The 23,360-nt window shown below is 39.4% G+C and overlaps 1 pseudogene; it reads left to right on the forward strand.

Annotated features, from left to right (window-relative positions):
* The first annotated feature begins 20,172 nt into the window (after positions 1-20,172).
* On the forward strand, positions 20,173-20,271 carry LOC132298085 (small nucleolar RNA R71; annotated as a pseudogene).
* Positions 20,272-23,360: the final 3,089 nt, after the last annotated feature.

Here is a 23,360-nt window from a genome sequence, read left to right on the forward strand (position 1 = left end):
AAGGTTGAGGTTAGCAGTGTGGGACCACCATCCGAACTCATCTACTCTTACGATCCAGTTCAGGGTAGAAGTTTTATGTATTACTTCAGTTTCAGTTTTTATTTACTTTTGATGTTAAACTCTCAGGGTTATATTTAGGGATCCTTGACATAGGATTTCCAAGTTGTAATGAAGTACGGTATTAAATAAAGGATGGATGGATGTTGTATTATTTAGTGTTCCTTTCCTGTCTAAATTCTTTTATTATCATCATTTTTGTATTCCATGCTTGTATATTGCCAATTGTTTTTGATATCCCTCGTTTTTCGTGTATAAGCCTGATCAACTTATGCGTGGAAAATGTGGGGGTGTTACAGTTGGTATCAGAGCATTCCAGGTTCGAGTGTCTTAGGGATCTGTGATTACTATACTTCCGCGTTGTGTATTCTGATAATTAGAGCCTAAGTATTAGGGTTCTTTGTATTCTTTTAGTCGGTCCATTATAATGTACTGACGTTAGATTTTTCTGAATTTAAAAGAAGGATGTCTCGGCGTGGGACAAGGAATGCGAACCGTCATCGCAGTATTTCCCCAACTCAAAATGAGAATCAGGAATTTTCCCCTCAAGTTGCTGATATCATTACACGAGCTGTGGCAGCAGGAGTAACATCTGCTCTACGAAACCAGCAACCTCCTCCGATAGTACCTGTTCCTGAACCAGTGGCACAGCCAATGTCATGGGACAAAGTTCGTCACTCGTTTATCAGGGGGAATCCACCGACATTTGCAGGGTCCACAGATGTCCTGTTAGCATATCAGTGGAAACAGGAGAGCGAGCGTCATCTTCGGATGGTAATCTGTACCGAAGTGCAGAAACAGATGCTGGCTACGTTTATGCTGATAGGCAATGCATTGCAGTGGTGGGAGTCTATTACTACTGTCGAAGAGAGGACCAGATTGACTTATGCTGAATTTCAGACTCGCTTTGACGACAAGTATTTTCCTATGTCAGTAAGATCAGCGATGAAGACTGAATTTCTGGATCTGCAACAGGAGGATATGACTGTGGCTGAGTATGAACAGAAGTTCATTAATTTGTCTTTATTTGCACCAGAGGAGGTCAATACGGAAGAAAAGAAGCGAGACCGCTTTGTGAAGGGGTTGATATGGCCGATTAAAGTGGTGATCATAGGTAGTCCTGCATATACTACTTATATCCAGGTGGTTAATGCCGCCTTACAGCATTGCCAGATGAGGAGTGATTACCGGAAGTCCAAGGGAGATAAGCGGGCTAACCGAGACTACCAGACAGTGGAGAAAGGAAGCAGCAGTGGTACCAAGTCCAATGATCGGGGCAGATTTCAAGGACATCAACCTTGGAAGAAAAACAAAGGAAACCCAGATGTGCAGAGGGATGGAGTCCCTAATCAGGGTAGACAAGGTGGGGTACCTCAGACCGGACAGGAACAGTGGTCGGGAAATCAACAGAGAAGGCAGGCAGGTCCTTTTACGGGACGTTGTTATCACTGTAGAGAGATTGGGCATCCGGCCAAGATGTGTCCCAAAGCTAAGCAGGGACAGTATGGGCAGCCGAGACCTAATCAGCCGTTACCTCTACCGGCCCCACCGATGCCACGTGGGCAAGTTCAGAATTTTCTGGCACTTCCAGCACCACCATTTCCTCCGGGACAACCTCCACAGCAGTTGCATCATGGCAGAGTTTATAACTTCATGCCACATAATGCGCAGGCTCCTCAGGCTATTGAGGGTATGTTTTTTATACATGGTAGAACTGCTCGTATACTGTTTGACACTGGTGCATCACATTCTTTTGTGTCTAGATCTTTTATTATCTTATCTGGTATGACGACTCAGTTATGTGACCAACCTCTTAATATTTATACACCATTGGGAGTTGGCGCAACTTTACGAGAGTATAGCGGTGATATCCTTATAGATATGGGCCGGCTTCGATTTCTTGTAAATTTGTTAGTGTTAGATATGCATTCGTATGATGTTATACTTGGGATGGACTGGTTATCTCAGTACCATGCTCAGGTTAACTGTTAAGAAAAGTCTATTGTATTTTCTATACCAGGACATGAGATGTATCTTCTTGTTGTACCACAACCTGATAGAGGGCCTAGCACTTATTTATTCGTTCTTGAGGAGGACTCACAGGAAGCGACTGCGGTATCTCTTGACAGTATTTCGGTAGTACAGGAATTCCAGGATGTATTCCAGGAAATTCCAGGCTTGCCACCGAGTCGAGAGATAGACTTCGTCATTGATTTAGCTCCAGGCACTACGCCTATTGCTAAGGCGCCGTACAGAATGGCACCAGTGGAGATGCGAGAGTTGAAGGATCAAATTCAGCAGTTGCTCAGCCAGGGATTTATTCGTAGGAGTACTTTACCATGGGGAGCACCAGTACTGTTTGTAAAGAAGAAGGATGGATCTCTTCGTCTTTGTATTAATTACAGAGAACTGAACAAGGTCACTATTCACAACAAGTACCCGTTGTCCAGAATTGATGACCTGTTTGATCAGTTGAAGGGAGCTACTTACTTCTCAAAGATCGATTTGAGGTCTGGTTATCATCAGCTACGAGTCAGAGAACAAGATGTTCCAAAGACAACATTTCTCACGAGGTACGGATCTTATGAGTTTCGTGTTATGCCTTTCGGTTTAACGAACGCTCCAGCTGTCTTTATGGACTTGATGAATAGAGTATTCAGAGAATACTTAGATCAGTTTATCATTGTTTTCATTGATGATATTCTGGTTTACTCTAAGTCGGAGAAGGACCATGCTAGACATTTACGCACAGTATTGCAGACACTTCGAGAACATCAGTTGTTTGCGAAGTTTGAGAAGTGTGAATTTTGGCAGAAAGAGGTCAAATTTTTGGGACATGTAGTGTCAGAAGAAGGGTTAGCAGTAGATCCAGCCAAGGTTGCAGCCGTTATGGAGTGGGGACAGCCTACCTCACCGACAGAGATTCGCAGTTTTCTGGGATTGGCAGGGTATTATCGCAGGTTTATCCAAGGATTTTCCAAAATTGCGGGTCCACTTACTCATCTGACTAAGAAGAATGTACCATTTGTATGGGATGATTCTTGTCAGACTGCTTTTGCTGAATTGAAGAGTAAGTTAACTTCTGCACCTGTCTTAGCCACACCTCAGAGTGGAATCAAATATTTAGTATTTACCGACGCTTCTCTGAAGGGTTTGGGTTGTGTGTTGATGCAAGAAGAGCGACCAGTTTCTTATGGGTCTAGGAAGCTTAAGCCGCATGAGCTTAATTACCCGACTCACGATCTAGAGCTCGCAGCAGTGGTTTTTGCCTTGCGTATTTGGAGACATTATCTTTTGGGGGAGACTTTTCGATTGTTTAGCGATCATAAAAGTCTACAGTATTTGTTCACACAGAGGGAACTGAATATGAGACAGCGCAGATGGTTGGAGTTCGTGAAAGACTATCACTTCTCTATACAGTATCATCCAGGGAAAGCGAATGTTGTAGCAGACGCACTCAGCCGCCGACCCTATGTCAGCCTTTCAGCTTTGTTTGCAACAGAGTGGGATGCTTTGAAGACTGTTGATGAGTTAGCAGACGCTTTTATGGCATGTGTGGTAGTAACTCCTTCTATCATTCATCAGGTCATTCAAGCGCAACTTTCAGATCAACAGTGTATTGATCGGGTTTCGGAGTTAGCCTCCGGAGATGTTCCTTTTTATTCTATAGGGACTGATGGAGGATTGAGGTACAAGGGACGTTTAATTGTGCCTTCAGCTGACAATTTGAGAAATGATGTGATGAGAGAGACACACACTTCTCAGTTCTCTGTACATCCAGGGGGAGACAAGATGTATCAAGACATGAAACGCCAGTTTTGGTGGGCCGGCATGAAAAGAGATATAGCTATCTTTGTCTCTAAATGTAGCACCTATCAGATGATTAAGATTGATCATCAGAGACCGCCAGGATCGTTACAGCCACTTCCCATACTAGAGTGGAAATGGGAGAGTATTTCTATGGACTTCATAGAGGGATTACCTACTTCACAGCATAATCACAACTCTATTTGGGTCATTGTTGATAGACTGACCAAGTCCGCTCACTTTCTGCCTGTTCGGTCAAACTTTACGTCAGAACAGTATGCTAAGCTGTATATTGCAGAAATGGTGAAACTTCATGGAGTACCATTGTCCATCGTATCAGATAGAGATCCGAAGTTTGTATCAGGATTTTGGAGGAGCTTTCAGCAGGCTTTGGGTGCAGAACTTTATCTTAGCACTGCCTATCATCCTCAGACAGATGGACAGACTGAGCGAGTTAATCAGATTTTAGAAGACATGTTGCGGGCATGTGTTCTTGATTTTAAGGGCAATTGGGAGGAATATTTGCCGCTTTCAGAGTTTGCTTATAACAATAGTTATCAGAAAACTATTGGTATGGCACCATTTGAGGCTTTGTACGGCAGACCGTGTCGGTCTCCTGTCTGTTGGCTTGGAGTTGGTGAGAACAGCTTTCTGGGTCCTGAATTTATTAAGGACACGTCAGAAAAGATCGCTATCATTAGGGATCGGATGCGTACAGCTCAAAGTAGACAGAAAAGTTATGCTGACCGTCGAACTCGTGCTTTGGAGTTTAAGGTTGGTGATCAGGTTTTGCTTAAGGTTTCTCCTATGAAGGGAGTAATGCGGTTTGGGTCAAAGGGTAAGTTATCGCCTCGGTTTGTGGGTCATTTTATGATTACAGATCGGATTGGGGCAGTAGCTTATCGTCTGGCTCTACCAGATAATCTTCATAGGGTACATAATGTTTTTCATGTATCTATGCTGCGAAAATTTCTACGGGAAGAAGATCGATATCAACACATTGATGTGGGTGAGATTGAGTTGCAACCCGATGCAACCTATTTGGAACAACCTTACTGTATTCTCGATCGTAGGAATCAGATACTGCGCACGAAGACTATTCCATTAGTACGTGTACAGTGGAGTCATCATAGTGCTACAGAGTCTACTTGGGAACGGGAAGATATTATCCGTGCCAAGTATCCAAAGCTCTTTAATACAGGTATGTAGTGAATTTCGGGGACGAAATTCCGTTATTAGGGGGGGAGAATGTAATACCCCGTATTTTATTAAAGAGTTCAGTTTATTTAAATTCAATTATGTGTGGATTCCTTTACCTATTATTGTGCATGCTACATTGTTATATTAAGTTCATTTAATTGTGCATGTGAATTAATTGTGTATGTTAAAGTAGTCAATTTATTCATTTAATTGTGCATGTAATATTGATTTTATGTTCTATATAGTATAATAATTAGTTTTGAAATTTTTATTGGTTATGTTTTAAATTAATTATTATTATTTAATTAAAGTATTTAATTTGTATATAATAATAATAATAATAATAATAATATAATAATAATAATAATTATAAAAGTTTATTAATAATAATAATAGTTATAATAATAATAATAGTTATAATAATAATAATAGTATTAAACCAATGTCATGATGAAATTAGAGATTAGGATAGGATTTCATCAATGTTTATGGGTGGACTTGAAGCCATATGGTTGGGAAGATGGTTAGTAGATGAAAAAAATTAGATATTTGTAATATTTATATTATATATTTTGTATATAAATTAGCTAGCTTACCTTAGAAGAAAAGAAAGGGAGTTAGAAGCAAAGTATAAATTCTAGTGAGCTATTTTATAAGAGTGAAAGGAAAAGAGAAAGAGAAAGAAGCTTGGACCGGTGTAGGCGATTTTACCCGACTACGCGCAGACCGGCGGATTTATTTTAAATCCAAAAAAAAGGCAAGTTATTATCTACTTTTCCCCTTTGAATTCATAAATTATTCATTTAATTTATTTCGGTTTTTTTTTTTAAGAGACTAGAAACCATGCTAGGAATTTCAATAAATTATCTTTAGTTTATTAAAATAATGTGTTTTAATTATTAAAAAGGTTAGATAGTTATTTATTAGCTTATGTAATTAAAATATAGCTGAAAATAATTAAATAAGGCTTTAGGATTTTTTTTAGAATTTTTAGGAATTTTCCGGGCATTTTCTGCAATTTCCGGCGACCTTCCGGCGAGTTTTCCGGTCGTCGGCAATGGGGGAGACGACCGGAGTGATCCGGTGTGATGCGGCGCACCATAGGAGGGTATGCGCGCGCATCTGGATCATTAAATAGCAACGATTGATCCGGTGCACCGCGGTCCATGTTACCGCGGTACATCCGGATCCGTGAGCGTTGGATGGAGGAGATGTAGGTGGATTGATCCGGTGTGGCGCGCATGTAGGAAAGCTGATGCAGCCAACCAACCGGAGGACGCCACGTAAGCAGGAAGCCATCAACGCGCGCGTGGGAGCGCGTGCGCGCGCGTGGAAGGGCGTGTGCGCGCGTGGCTGATGCCAGACGCGCGTGGAGGCGCGTGGGAGAGTGGGGAAGGTTGGGCTGCGCGTGGGGAGGCTCTGGGAGGCGCGTGAGGGCGCGTGTGGGGTCTCTACAGCTACGGGAAATGTCCAGAATAGCCCTAGGGCCTGTTTTGTAAATTCCAGAACCTCAAACTTGGATTTTTAGGTACTGCGTTGGTATTTACGAGTTTAACGGGCCGCGAAATTATTATTTTTCTACCCGTTAAGTATTGTTATGGCCGATTAATATTTCTAAACCTTAATTGGCCCGTTTACCGTACGGATATGAATGTGATTCATTTGAACAACATTACTATAGGTGGTGTTATTATTTTATTAAATGGTATTCATTAATACTGTTAATAATGTCACGGTTATCGTCATATAAGTTATCCATTAGATGTTATGGGATATTTATACTGTAAATCATATATCACCCATGATTATTATACTGTGTGCATTTCAGGAAATAAATGGACTGTTTAAATTATGTCGCATTTATATTATATGGATGTGTTGACATATAGAACCATGTGAGCTGGCTAATAAGTTTATACTCATTTATACCTTATGCATTCGTTGCGATAGACAGATGTGTGGCTGTCGGGGTATGTGGTTTAATATTATTGGCATGTGTTGCCTAATTGACATACTCGGTATATTTATTAATATTACTGGCATGTGTTGCCTAATTTGTATGCTCAGTATATTCATCAGTACTTTGAGAGGTGTTAACACTGTGTAGTTCGTTATAGTCTGTGTTGTCAGTACCGTGCACCATGTATAATAGCTGATTTCCCGGGTAGGGAAAGGCGACACTTAACGACCTAGTGTGAGTCTAAGTGATCACCGTCTATTCTGGTTGAGGTCATGTTATACATTGGATAGTTCCCTTAGGATGTATACAGATATAGTACTCAACCGATTCATAATGATTAATTTATTTGATTCTCTGATTTGGGTCATAGTAGAGAGGACTTGCTCGTGGGGTTGACCCACCATTGTTGTTATTTCAGGATACGGTCAGTACCCGTTTCAAGGTTGAGGTTAGCAGTGTGGGACCACCATCCGAACTCATCTACTCTTACGATCCAGTTCAGGGTAGAAGTTTTATGTATTACTTCAGTTTCAGTTTTTATTTACTTTTGATGTTAAACTCTCAGGGTTATATTTAGGGATCCTTAACATAGGATTTCCAAGTTGTAATGAAGTACGGTATTAAATAAAGGATGGATGGATGTTGTATTATTTAGTGTTCCTTTCCTGTCTAAATTCTTTTATTATCATCATTTTTGTATTCCATGCTTGTATATTGCCAATTGTTTTTGATATCCCTCGTTTTTCGTGTATAAGCCTGATCAACTTATGCGTGGAAAATGTGGGGGTGTTACAGTGGTGGTGAAGGAGATGGTACATGCTCAGCCTCAGCTGAAGAAGATGATGTGGCAGTCGAAGACTGTAGTCTAGAGTCAGCGGATAGGGATTGAGTTGTATCTGCCTCTGACTGGTCCTCTATCTGCTCTGGCTCTGGCTCAGGAATGGGGTCTTGGACGTGAGATGGGCTTGCCTGGTCGTCTAATCTCCGCCTGACTCTGCGATGATAATGTCCACGGGCAACAGTCTTGACCCTAGCCATGGCCTGCAAAAGAAAAGAAAACTTAAAAAGGAAGTCAGTGCCGGTATAAAGAATTAAAACATAGTTTATAGAATCATGTATGTCAAATAAGATAGACAAAATAGAATAAATGACATGAATCTATGCAAGTGATGAGAAATAAATGACATTAAGTGACTCATGCTTAGACATTATAAGTATGGAATGCATTCAATGTGAAAAACATAAGCATTGGGCATGTATGAGATAGCATGAAACACAAGAGATGGTGTGTGAAGTGTGTGATGCAAATCTGTGAAGTTCGATCGATCACAAAAATGTGAGATCGATGTAAGTTCGATCGATCTTGAATAAGTGAGATCGATCTATTACAGATCGATCTGAGAAAAAGTTCGATCGATCGAACTGTGAGGTGAAATTCGAAAAGTCATAGATCTGTGACGTGGATGGCACGGGGGCCTCACAAACAAGTTTGTGGGACCCACAACACAACAAATCAACAATTTTGGTCACTTGATTAGGCCCGTGACCCCCAAAATCAAAAATCAAAATAAAAAAATATAAAATCGATATATATATACATATATATACACATATATACAGTGGGTCAAAGCTTCAAAAATGGCAAGATTAAACATGGTAAACTTGAAATCTAGCATTGAAAGCAGGGATTCATCAATATAAAGATTGAAATCAAAAGGGAAATCTCGATTCTTACCCCGAAATCGAGAGAAGATGAGATGCAAATGAAATCCAAGATCCGGGATGAGGGAGAGAGATTCGGGATGAGATGAAATAGCCGGAGCACTCGCCGGAGATAGAAGGGATGGGCTTTGCAGCGGCGAGGAGAAGCTAGGGTTAGGGATCGCTTTTTGTGAAATCGATCGAATGACCCTAGGTTCGATTTTTAAAAACATTTCCTTTTCAGTTTGATCGATTGAACTGAATCCTCAGATCGATTGAACTGGAATCAATCTCTCCTCTTAAATGACAAAATTATTTTAAAAATTTTTGGATTTTTCTGAATTAAAAATAATTAAAAATCAAAACTATTTTTGAATTTTGGAAAATTAAAATTTAAAAAGAAATTAGAAATTAAAAATCAAAAATGTTGTTTGGATTTTGTTTGGAAAATGAATAAAATAAAATAAAAATAAATGGAAAATTAAAAATTGAAAATTGAAAATATTTAAGTTTTTCAAAAAAAAAAAAAATAAAAAAAATAAACAGAAATATTTTTGTATTTTCAACAATTTCTCTCTCTTTTTTTTTTTTTTTTTTAAATTCGAAACAAAAGTCAAAGTCAAAGTCAAAAGTGCATAGATCGATCAAACCAAGATCGATCTCAGATAGGCTTCGATCGATTGAACATGCAAAAATCTGTAGACATGTTCGAACGATGGGACATAGAGGTCTTTGGATGAAAGGTTGGATGCAGGTTCAAAATTTTTCTAAGTATTGGGACTGCAGATCGATCCAAGACGAATCTGGATCGATCGAAGAATTTATGATCGATCGGACAGAGAGCTGAAATATGCAGATTTTCTTCGAACGATTGGACAAAGAGATGATTGGATGCAGGTATGGAGTTCGATCGATCGAACCTCTTTTAAGATTGATCGAACAGGAACAGAATGTCCATTTTTAACATGAAAGTGCATGCAATCCTAATCACAGTTCCTAGCAATGTATATGAACCTAAAGCAAATATCTAGATTTCGCAAGAAATGAAATTTAAAATAGAAATGAGGGAGGAATAAGGTTGTGAAACCCTACGAAATGTACTAGTCTTTAACGTTTCTAGCAAGACGTTGGGCTCTTTTAGCCCGGATCAAACATCTTGTAGTGCATCCCTTTCTTAATGGGGTGATAAGTACTTTGAACTCCACCCAACAAATGGTTCCCTAGAGAACTTGTTGGATTTGGCTTAAAGGAACTTGTTGGTCCTTTTTCAATGTGATCTTTGGGCTTCCATGCCCTTTCAAAACAAGATTTTGAAACAATTTTTTTCGAATTCAGGGTTGAAGATAACCCTTTTGAAATTTTGGTTTCAAACAAAGACTCTATTCCTTCACATTTATTAGCATGACATTTCTCTACAACATTCACTTCTTCATGCTTGTCAAATGAATGCGGGGTTGGATTAAAGATATTCAACTTCACCTTCATGTGGCCAAATGAGATCTTCATTATCCCCGTCCAACAATTAATGTTGGCATTCGCGGTTGCCAAGAAAGGAAGGCCAAGGATAACGGGAATTTGGCTTTTAGGATTCGGGACCGGTTCCGTGTCAATGACAACGAAATCAACAGGGAAGAAAAATTTATCAATCTTAATCAATATGTCCTCAATGATACCCCTAGGCTTTTTGATGGATCGGTCGGCAAGTTGCAAAACCACCGACGTCAGTTTCAAGTCTCCTAAGCCTAATTTAACATATACCGAGAAGAAGATTAACACTTACTCCTAAGTCTAGAAGACCCCGATTAATAACATGGTCACTAATGACACAAGATGTAGTAGGTGGACCGGGGTCTTTGAACTTTGGAAGAGTGTTATGTTGCAAAATAGAGCTCACTTGCTCGGTCAAGACCACTTTCCTAGGTGCTTGGCTTTTGTTCTTCCTCTTTTGGGTGCAAAGATCTTTTAAAAACTTGGCATAAGCCGGAATTTGCTTGATTGCATCCAAAAGCGGAAGGTTAACCTTCGCTTGCCTAAACACATCAATGATTTCATTTGTCTTTGTATTTTGCTTGTTAAGATAAATGGATCCTTTCAAGGCATCCAAAAATAGAGCTCTTGGCTCAAAAACTTTTCAAGATCATTCTTTGAAACATCATCATCACAAGCATTTTTCAAATCATGCTTTGATTCATCTTTTAAATCATTTTTGAACTCACTTTTCAAATCACTTTTTGACACTTTCTTATTTGAATGATCATGCATATGCAATGAAGGAGGAATATGATAAGAAACGGAACAGGTGTCAACTTTGGGTTGCTGATGTGACCCGAACGTGTGCACAAAATAATGCACAACACTTTGAGTTTGGAAATTAGTGTCAAGTGGGCATCATACTTAAATTTATAAACCGCTTAACACCTATACTATGTAGTATGAGTGAGAAGGGATCGTCCCAAGGGATTATGAGGATCGAGCAATGTCGTGGAATTACAATTAGGGCTAGTAGGTCGAGTGATCAAACAAATGGTTGGTTGGGTAAGTAAACTAGAGAGCAACTAAATTAAACTAAGTAATAGCAAAAGAGTGTAATTAAGAGTAAGTAAGAGAGAGAGAGGTCTTGGGGTTTAGAGATCACCACCAAGTAATGCATTTCTATATCATTGACAAGTGATTAATGAGGGCAAATGATGTGTTGCAATATTGGTGTGTGTGTGTTTGGTTGATTCAACAAATAAGGATGACTAGTTAATCATGTATTGTCTAAACATCATCTGAAAGGCACAATATATCTAAGCAATGAAACATATATTGTCTAAACAACATGTGAAAGGCACAATAAATCAAAACAAGTCATTAATCCTTTCATTAAGCTCACAATCCAAATACAACACAAGGATAGAGACATATGCTACTTGCATTCAAAATCTTGGATCATCAAACAACAAGCATAGATTGTCCTTCCATTTAACACTACACTACAACTACACTACATCTACACTACCAGCATGAAAATAAACTAGGAGAGAGCTATAATCCATTAAGGTATAAGAATGAACCATTAAGAGAATCATAAGAGCATTCCTTTAAGCACTATATTTTGACAATCTCTAAATCTATAGCATCAATACACATAGACATGCATCAATAACACAAAATCTAGAGACAAACATATGAACATCTATTCTAGCATACATAGGCATATGGATAGAATGAAATGACCAATTGGAAGTATTAAACCACATAAATCATTGAATAAACAAGATCTATATATATCAAAATATCAAAACATCAATTACAACACTAATCCCTCAATAATATACAAGATTAAAATATAGAAAACATGCTTGGGGCTAACTCTAGCCCCAAGAGGATGTCTAGCCACTCATGGTGATGATGCTCCAACCCTTAAGGGCTAATTCCATGGTTGAAATCTGCTCCTTGTTGATGAAGAACTCCTATGGTGTCTCTAGCCTCTCCTCCTCTAAGCTTCCTCTCGAAGAGATGATATGAAAATAAAATGTTGGCTCCCCCTCCTTTGTAAAAAACAGTCCTTATCCTTATATAGGTAGGCCAAAATGACACCCAAAATGAGCTGGGGTCGTGCACACAATATTCCCTAATGATTGGATAAAGGACAACTTTCAATGAGATGGAATTTTAACTTTTTCGCACTTGAGGAAGTTCGATCGATCGAACCTTAAACTTGGATTGATCGAAAGTAAGTGAGATCGATCGTATTTAGGCTGGATCGATCCAATTGGCTGAACTTTTTGGAAAAAGACAAATTCGAGATATTTATGGGAAAATGAAAAAAGTGGTTAGTAGGTGGTACAGCTGTGGATAGGATCAATCATTTGAATAAGGACAAAAGTGTTCGATCGATCGAATGATGGTGTTGGATCGATCGAACTTTTGGAACTTTATGCTATTGGGTCAAGGCTTGGATCTATCTTGAAGTGCCGAGATCGATCATTGTTCGATCGATCGAACCTTGAACTTGGATCGATCGAACTTTGCTGCTTGTCACCTTTGGCTTTATTTGCTTCACTCTTTCTCCACTTTGCTCATTTTTTTGTTTAATCCTAGAATTGCTTCAATTAAGCTCTTATTTGGCTGAGTTAGCTTATTTTCGGGATAAGTGCCTGAAAAAGGAAATAATACAAAATCAATCTAAAATAGTAAAGTAAGATAGATAAAGGTACTAGAATGCCTAAGCTTAAGGGGTTTAAAGACGCACTTGTTAGTGCTCATCACACCCCCAAACTTAAATATTGCTAGTCCCTAGCAATGAACTAGAAATTAAAGGAATGAAATAAACAACTATAGAAGTATGAATCTAGAAAATAATAAATGGATAACGCCACTTTCGTAGGGAACACGATTGTACTTAGCATATGCAACAAGCCTTTTAAACCCCTAGGTTATCCATAGTGGACGAGTGAAGTCTCGTGAGGGTTTTCAGAAATGGTACCCACAAATAATAAGCTCATTCTTTCAAAAGAGGTACCAATATTGCAAACAAGCATTGAGAGAAAAGTACCTCAAGTATGCAAATTTTCAACTCTTTCCCAGCAATCTCCTAAAATCTCAACATCAAGCAAACAAGTATGGTCCTCCACACATCAAGAAAATGATCATGCAAATAAAAAAACTTTAGAATCCTTTTGAATGGACCGGCATCAAATGTGTTGATATCTATGCCAACTAAAGAATTAATCATATCCTTATCCTCAAACTAGCACACAAATCTAGTACCGATCATCAAGATAAAAAGTGGACCTTTTATTAAAGCTTTATTGTTCTAGGCACACTTATTCTTTTCACTTGATTTATTTTTTATTTTTTTTTGAGGATCAAAGATGGAAGTATAGTGCAATGTGTTGATCTCTTAAGCTTTCTAGCGATTCATGAGGTCGAGCGTTAGGTCAATGACTCCCAAACTAGACGGCTTTAGGACATTAGGCATTCAAATACCCCTACGGACTTACAAGCTCAAATCAACTAGGTTACAAATCAAGATAACCTCCATCTAATCATTTCCCACTTCTCACCTTTTAGGAGAAGTTCTCACTTTTATATTGATTTTTTTTTTTGTATTCAATTATTAACCTAGAGTTTGGGCCCTCCACCTTTCGGCATGAGAAGTTCAGTGCTTAATGAGGCTAGAATCTCGGCTACGTAGTGAAAAGGGGTTGTTATCCACCTTTATCAAGAAGGAAAGCATTCAATGAACTACTAGCTCAATTGGGATATAACCAATTCAATAATCAACAATGCATGTACCCCACAAATGAATGCTAGTGTAGAATCCTAGAATGAATCTCAAAACAATCACAAAATCAAGATGATATGGACCACAAGTGCAAGCATGATATCAATTTTTTGAAAAATTTACTTCTAAATGGCATTCATAAGGCATACAAGGAGTATTGAACTCTCAAGTCAAGTAATTTTTAAATTTTAAGCAATATAGTCCTCAAAAGATCAAAATCATAGTTAGAAATGGACCAATCATAGAAATATCCCTCAAATACACAAGTCATGCTCAAAATTTGAATTTAAAACTAATATTGTAAAGCACCATTCCCCCCAAACTTAAATTGCACAATGTCCTCAATATGCAAAGAGAATAAAGGAAAGAGTATACCAGTGCAACTAAGCAAGAATGATCGGGACTGAAGTATCCGAAGTGGGCGGCATGGCCCCCCCAAACTTGGGATGAACTGTGGTCCTAAAAATTGGCACTTGGATAAATTCATCAGGTAACAAAAATGGGATAATCAGTGCACAGTGGTTATGCAAGTGTAAATGGGATAAACAGATAAAGAAATGAGAGAGGTATAAGGGTGGTCCTGGAAATTGGGTAGCACTCTCTCACTGAAGTCACTGTGATGCACTTGATGGAGTCAAACATACAGATATTAGAATACAATCATATGACATCCATAACAAAAATAGATATATATAAAACGAATAAGTACAGGTACAACAAAAATATCAAAGCCGACAGACCGGCTGTAAAAATAATAATGTACAGTGACAATAGTAAAGTATCAAAAGGAGAGAGGGATCATAAGATAGAAAAGACTGGGAGCTCAGGAGGATGAGGTAGGACGGGCAGGTCTGACTTCGCGGATGTCTCTGGATAAATCTCTGAACATGGTCGCGACATCCGTGCGGAAGACAGCAAACTCAGCTCTGTGGGCTGTGAGGTCAGCTCGGATGGTAACAACAGCATCCTCAAGCGTCTGCAGACGTACTCCAAAGCCGGGGGTCATATCTGGAGTCTCAGGCATTGATGAATCAGAAGAAAGCTTCTGAGTCTTCTCCTGCTCTTGAATGGGTGACCTAGCTGGAGAGTCTTGCTCTGCATCGTCTGCAGGGTGCTCTAAGTCTATGTCTAAATGCTCTGCAGCTAGATCGACTGGTGCGTCATCCGCTGCGGGATGTGCTGTTGCTGCCACTGCCGATGCCTCTGCCTCTGCCTGGGCCTGGGCCTGTACCTGTGCCTGCTCCAGCTCCAACTCTGCTGCAGCTAGTACTGCGTGGTCCTACAACCTGGTAGTAAGGAAGTGGTATGTCTTGTTCTAGTCCTTCTTGAGGAAGTGACAGGAACCTCTCTTGGGGTGTTCCCGAGGATGGATGGGGTAGCGCTGGTTAATGAGAATCTGGGTGATGAGGTGGCTGAAAGGAAGAGACTTAGCCCGTCCGGGCGTCTCCTTGTTGATGTACTCGTCATACAGCTTCTTCATCACGCTCCAGATGAGCGCGGGAATGGACACCCAGTGCCCGGTGTAGAAAGAGTAAAGGGCTGTCAGATAATCGCCCCTCCTCTGAATCTTGTGCCCCACCATGTATATAGTCCGGTAAAGAACGGAATCAGTAAACCATAGGTCGTCAGGAAGGAATGTCCGGGTGACGAAAGTCTCGCCACTGGCATGGTGACCTGTGAGGGAAACTGCCATGTTGGCATATGAAGGCTTGAATAGCCTTGGATATGTGTCCTGAAGCTCTAGGGGACATCTATGTGGACAGCGGCAAGAGTGGGCTAACGTGTCCACTGTAATGGTGATTGGATGGCCATCGATAGAAGTGACCATCTCGACTGTGGTACGCGGCGATGGTCGGAGGTTCTGGTAGAACAACCGAACCAGCCGTGGGTAGACCGGCTCTGTAGCGGGGGCAAGAATAGCGGCTAAGCCCCTCTGAATAATATCCTGGTAGGCAGATCGGGTCAGCACCGATCAAGAGAAGAAGACCGTGTCAAACTTTGACTCATGGTCGAGTGTCATGTGCGCATATCGGGGCGTGGGCCTATCACGCCGCAGATGAGCTGGCTGAGGTGGTATATGTGAATGCTCAGCTTCAGTCTGCGGTGGAGATGGTGATGGAGTGAAAGCAGGATGAGCCGCAGAAGTGGATGGTATGTGGTCATCCTTAGGCTCATGAGATGGTGATTGAGGCGGGGTAGCCTGTGCTGGCTCTTGCTGTGCATAAGAGGGCTCTGCTGGCTCCTCTGTCCGTGGCCTAGAATGTCGAGTGGGCCCGTGTTGCCTGTTGGCAACGGTCTTCCTCTTTACCATGGCCTGTAAAAAGAAAAGAAAAACTTGCAATGGGAGTTAGTGCCAGAATAAGAAATTTAAAAACATGAAATAGAATCATGTATGTTAAGTAAAATAGACAAAACAAATATGACATGAATCTATGCAAGTGGTGGAATATGAAACATGCTAAACAATGTAAGTATGAAATGCATCCAATGTGGAATATCACAGGCATTAGGCATAGATATGATAGCATGAACATATGATATGATGAATGAAGTGTGTGTGTGAGATCTGTGAAGTTCGATCGATCATAAAAAGAAGTGAGATCGATCACAAAAGTTGGATCGATCGAAAGTAAGTGAGATCGATCTCACTACTTCGATCGATCGAAGACATGAGTTCGATTGATCTCTCAAGATCGATCGAAGATACTAGTTCGATCGATCGAACTGTGTGACATTGAAAACTCAAAGGTCACAGATCTGTGACCTTGGAAGCATGGGGCTCACACGAACATGTTCATGGGCCAACAACACATCAAATCAACAAATCCATCACAAATCGAGGCCCATACTCCACCAAATCTAAACAAATCTCAAAATATCTACAAAACATTCACGTGTATATACGCATATATATATAATGTTTTGAAGGCTCATCAATGGCGAATTCATCCATCTAAGCAACCTAAATTGAATATGGAAATCATTGAACCATCAAATCGAACATCAAATCTCAAAGTGAATCTCGGTTCTTACCTTGAACAAGTGAGAGAAGTGGATGCGAAGAAAGAAAGATGGAATCTGAGATAAGAGAGAGATGTGAAGCTTGGAAACTCACCGGAAAGCTTCGCCGGAGATGGTGAAGTGGTTGGACAGTGATGGCGACGAAGAGAGGTTAGGGTTTTGAGGGTGAGGGTGAGTTAGATCGATCTTTGTAATCGATCGTGCAAACCCTCGGTTCTACTTTTAAAAACATTCCCGACAGAGTTTGATTGATCTTACTAAACTGTGATCGATCGAACTTTGATGAACTCTCTTCAAAGTAAATTTTTTTTTTTTTTTTTTTTGGAAATTTGAAAAGTCAAAATAATGAAATGAAGATTGAGATTGATCGAAACAGGAGTTCAATCGATCAGACAGAGAGCAAAAATATGCAGGTTTTTGGCTTAGAAAATTGGCTAAGTGTTGGAACATGAGATCGATTGAACTTGGAAGTTAGATCGATCGAAGATCTCTTGATCGATCTAAGAATGTTTCGAATGATCAGACAGAGAGCTGAAATATGCAGGTTGATGCAGGCTAAAATTTTTTCTAAGTGTTGAGTCATAAGATCGATCGAACTAAGAAGTTGGATCGATCGAAGGTCTCTTGATCGATCTTGGAATGTTTCGAACGATCAGACAGAGAGCTGATTTGGATGCAGGTTTCTGCAGGTCGAAAATTTTTCTAAGTGTTGGATGCAGAATGGAGTTCGATCGATCGAACTCAGATTTGAGATCGATCGAACTATGCAGAATGCTTAATAATGACATGAAAGCTTATGCAATCCTCACCAAAGTTCCTTGAAATGCATATGAACCAAAAATAAGTATCTAAACTTCGCAAGAAATGAAATGAAAGATAGAAATAGGGGAGGAATAGGGTTTTGACACCCTACGAATGCTTTTGCTAGTCTTTAACGTCTTTAGCAAGACATTGGGCTCTTTTAGCCCGGATTAAAGATCTTATAATGCATCCCCTCCTTGTTGGGGTGATAAATGCTTTGAATTCCACCCAACAAATGGTTCTTTGAAGAACTTGTAGGATTAAGCTCAAAAGAAATCTTTGGTCCCTTGTCTTTGCAATTACAACCCTTGGGCTTCCATGCCCTTTCAAAGCATGAATTTGAAACAAGACTTTTAGAATGCAAGGTTGAAGAAGATCCTTTAGAAGTTTTGGTTTTACACAAAAGCTCATTTCGTTGGCATTGAAGATCATGACATTCATCTACAACATTAACTTCTCCCTCATATTTGTCAAATGAATTGGGTATGGGATTAAAGATATTCAACTTCACCTTCATGTGGCCAAATGAGATCTTCATTATCCCCATCCTACAATTGATGTTGGCATTAGCGGTTGCCAAGAAAGGACGGCCAAGGATAACTGGAATTTGGCTCTTAGGATTGGGAATCGGTTCCGTGTCTATGACAATGAAATCAACCGGGAAGAAGAATTTGTCAATCTTTATCAAAACATCCTCAATTATACCCCTAGGCTTCTTAATGGATCGGTCAGCAAGTTGCAAAACTACCGACGTTGGTTTCAATTCACCTAAGCCCAATTTGACATAAACCGAATATGGAAGAAGGTTAACACTTGCTCCTAAGTCGAGAAGCGCCCGATTAATGATATGATCACCAATAATGCATGATGTAGTGGGTGAATCGGGGTCCTTAAACTTTGGAAGAGTGTTATGTTGCAAAATTGAGCTTACTTGCTCGGTCAAAACCACTTTTCTTGGTGCTTGGCTCTTGTTCTTCCGCTTTTGGGTGAACAAGTCCTTTAAGAATTTGGCATAAGCCGGAATTTGCTTTATTGCATCCAATAGTGGAAGATTAACTTTCACTTGCCTAAACATTTCCATGATTTCATTGGTTTTTGCCTTTTGCTTGTCTTTTGAAATGAATCCTTTTAAGGCATTTGGAAATGGAACCTTTGGTTCAAACACTTTTTCAAAATTTTCTTTTGAATTCTCTTCAACACGAGAAGTTTTCAATTCATTTTTCAACAAAACCTTTTCAATATCATTTTTCAAAACTTTTTCTTCAAACACATCTTTCAAGAGTTTCTTATTTATAAGGTCAAGTATATGCAATGAATGAGGAATGGGATATAAAACAGGACGGGTGACAACTTGAGGTTGCACCGGTTCATTCTCTTCATTGGACATTCCAGCTTAGTTGTCCACAATCTTACCACTCCGCAAGGTAGTCACCGCATTAACATATTCAATGGTGTGGCCTTCCGATGAGGAATGGGTTTCCATAACACATTGTTGCTTAGGTGGGGTATTTATAGGCATCTTTCCCTTCTCTCTTGCATTGAGAGTGCTTGCTATTTGCCGTACTTGGGTTTCTAGCTTCGTAATAGATTAAGAGTGAGAATGAAGCAATTGAGTGTTAGCCTCTAAAGTGCCCAAAGCATTCAAAACTTTCTCTTCAAAGGTGGGACTTCTACTATTACCTTGGGAATAAGATTGGTTGGGAAAATGAGAATTAGCAAATTGATTCCCTTATGATTGATAGGGTCTATAACCTTGGGATCCTTGGTTTTGAAATGGAGGTGGAATGTACTTCCCTTGAAAACCGCCTTGGAGAGGGTTTGAGCCATCTCCGTGGTTTTTCCAAGAGAAATTCGGATGATTCCTCCAACTAGGATTATAATGAGTGCCATAAGGATTGTTCCCTTGGTTCACAAAAGCCGCATTGACTTGTTCATTAGGTTCACTTTGCACTTGTCCGTGAGGACAATGAGAAGTAGAATGAAGAACACTAGAACAAGTCATACATGTTTCATTTGATGCACGATGAGAATGGTTAGGGAAGGAAGATACTTGGTTCGCCGAGTTTTGGTTAATCAAAAATTGATCAAACCTTTGAGATAAAGACTTCATTTCGGCGGCTATTTCATTTGAATGGTCGACTTGATGTAAGCCAACACTCTTCCTACCTTGTGAATTTCTACCATTCTTAGATGATAGTGTTCTATGCAAAGAATTTTCACTCATGCTTTTATAGAGACGCCACACGTCATCCTTAGCCTATCAATGTATGAGCCACCTATGGAAGCATCAACCATACTCTTATAGTTGTCCGATAAGCTCTCAAAGAAGTATTGAACTAATTGCCATTTGGGCATGTCATGATGTGGACACTTCCTAAGCAATTCATTGAAGCATTTCCATGCCTCATGAAACGTTTCTCCATCCCCATGTGAAAATTCTCGAATTGAGGTTCTCATGGCATTGGTCTTAAAAACTGGATAGTACTTCTTCAAGAACTCTTGTTGCATTTCTACCCAAGAAGTGATTAAAAAAGGCCTAAGATTGTTAAACCAATACTTTGCCTTGTCTTTTAAGGTGAATGGAAAAAGTTTGAGTCTTAAAACCTCTTCCGGCATGTTCGTATATTTTACGGTGGAACATACTTCAAGAAACTCATCCAAATGCTTGTAAGGTTCTTTACTTGGAAGTCCATGATAATTAGGAAGCATTTGAATGGTTTGTGGCTTAATTTCATAATGATGTGCTCTAAATGGAGGCAATTGGATGCATGTGGTGCATTATACTCATTAGGCACATAATGGTCTCTTAAAGCAAGAGGTGGATTAGCTACTTGAGGTGCAATATGAACACCTTGGTTTTGAATTCCTTGATTGTTGATGGGAGGTTATGGAGCATACATTGGCCTTGGCATTCCATATGGAACTTGGCCTTGTTGTTGTGGTGGTTGGTGAATGAATGGCCTAGGCATGCCTAATGGTACTTGTATGTTCTCATTGTGCACATTGGGATGAAGGATACCTTTTTGGTCTATGTGACCAAGGTCCTCAACATGATTATCATTATGGTCATCCATTGAAAGATTGGCTTTATTTGAACTTTCTCTTCCGCTAGGATTTCTAACGATAGATTCAAGATGCAAATCAAGAGGGACAAGAGTTGGTCTCAATGAACGACGCCCATGTATGCACAATATAAAACACAACAAACACAAAGAATGACAAACACTATGCCTTCACAACAATGCAATTAGACTTCTTTCACAAACATTTAATTCATACTCCCATGCTTTAACAATGATAATGCAAGACAATAAAAAATAAGCCTCCATGCGGGCCGACGATTTAACTAAGGGATTGAGTAAAGAAAATCTCACAAAGGTCCTTTAGCACTTCAACTCCAAATTTAAAGCTTAGCTTAGCAATTTTAAAATTTTTAGCATTTTACTTTCTTTGCTTGCTTGAATGCTTGATTGTTCCTTTGTTTGCTTCCTCTCCAACAATGCACCTAGTTAAATAAGAACAACACAATAAGTAACCAAAAAGAAAAATAAAAATAAAGTAAAGATACGATCAAAAGAGTACTAATCCTACTCAATTCCACAAATCCGACGTTGCCAAATCTAATAAACAAATCCCTGGCAACGGCGCGAAAAAATATGATGCGACCCGAACGTGTGCACAAAATAAGGCATAACACTTTGAATTTGGAAATTAGTGTCAAGTGGGCATCATACTTAAATTTATAAACCGCTTAACACCTATACTATGTAGTATGAGTGAGAAGGGATCGTTCCAAGGGATTATAAAGATCGAGCAATGTCGTGGAATCACAATTAGGGCTAGTAAGTCGAGTGATCAAACAAATGGTTGGTTGGGTAAGTAAACTAAAGAGTAACTAAATTAAACTAAGTAATACCAAAATAGTGCAACTAAGAGTAAGTAAGAGAGAGAGAGGTCTTGGGGTTTAGAGATTACCACCAAGTAATGCATTTCTATATCATTGACAAGTGATTAATGAGGGCAAATGGTGTGTTGCAATATTGGTGTGTGTGTGTTTGGTTAATTCAACAAACAAGGATGACTAGTTAATCATGTATTGTCTAAACATCATTTGAAAGGCACAATATATCTAAGCAATGAAACATATATTGTCTAAACAACATGTGAAAGGCACAATAAATCAAAACAAGTCATTAATCCTTTCATTAAGCTCACAATCCAAATACAACACAAGGATAGAGACATATGCTACTTGCATTCAAAAGCTTGGATCATCGAACAACAAGCATAGATTGTCCTCTCATTTAACACTACACTACAACTACACTACCAGCATGAAAATAAACTAGGGGAGAGGTACAATCTATCAAGGTATAAGAATGAACCATCAAGAGAATCACAAGAACATTCCTTTAAGCACTATATTTTGACAATCTCCAAATCTATAGCATCAATACACATAGACATGCATCAATAACACAAAATCTAGAGACAAGCATATGAACATCTATTCTAGCATACATAGGCATATGGATAGAATGAAATGACCAATTGGAAGCATTAAACCACATAAATCATTGAATAAACAAGATCTATATATATCAAAATGTCAAAACATCAATTACAACACTAATCCCTCAATAATACACAAGATTAAGATATAGAAAACATGCTTGGGGCTAACTCTAGCCCCAAGAGGATGTCTAACCACTCATGGTGATGATGCTCCAACCCTCAAGGGCTAATTCCATGGTTGAAATCTGATCCTTGTTGATGAAAAACTCCTATGGTGTCTCTAGCCTCTCCTCCCCTAAGCTTCATCTCCAAGAGATGATATGAAAATAAAATGTTGGCCCCCCCTCCTTTGTAAAAAACAGTCCTTATCCTTATATAGGTAGGTCAAAATGACACCCATGCGATTGAAATGATGATCTAAAACCTTAAGAACCTTGGCTTTGCATCGGAGGTGGAACATACTTCCCTTGAAAACTACCTTAGGGAGGGTTTGAGCCTTCCCCTTGGCTTCTCCCAGAGAAATTCGGGTGATTCCTCTAACTAGGATTACAGTGATTGCCATAAGGATTCTTCCCTTAATTAACAAAAGCTGCATTGACTTGTTCATGATGCTCACTTTGCACATGTCCATGGGGACAATTGGAAGTAGAATGTAAAACATTTGTACAAGTCATACATGATTCATTGGATGCATGATGGGAATGGTTAGGGAAGGAAGATACTTGATTTGTCGAGTTTTGGTTGATCAAGAATTGATCAAACCTTTGAGATAAGGATTTCATCTCAGCGGCTATTTCATTGGAATGGTCAACTTGATGTAGGCCAACACTCTTCCTTCTACTTGAATTCCTACCATTCTTAGAAGATAAAGTTTGATGTAAAGAATTTTCACTCATGCTCTTATAAAGACGCCACACGTCATCCTCATGCCTATCAATGTAAGAGCCACCCATGGAAGCATCAACCATGCCCTTGTAATTATCGGATAAACTCTCAAAGAAATATTGAACTAATTGCCATTTGGGC

This window comes from Cornus florida, unplaced genomic scaffold (genome assembly GCF_030987335.1).
Source record: "Cornus florida cultivar Cherokee Brave unplaced genomic scaffold, ASM3098733v1 CherokeeBrave_3.0.0_Hap2_Chr02, whole genome shotgun sequence".
NCBI lineage: Eukaryota > Viridiplantae > Streptophyta > Magnoliopsida > Cornales > Cornaceae > Cornus > Cornus florida.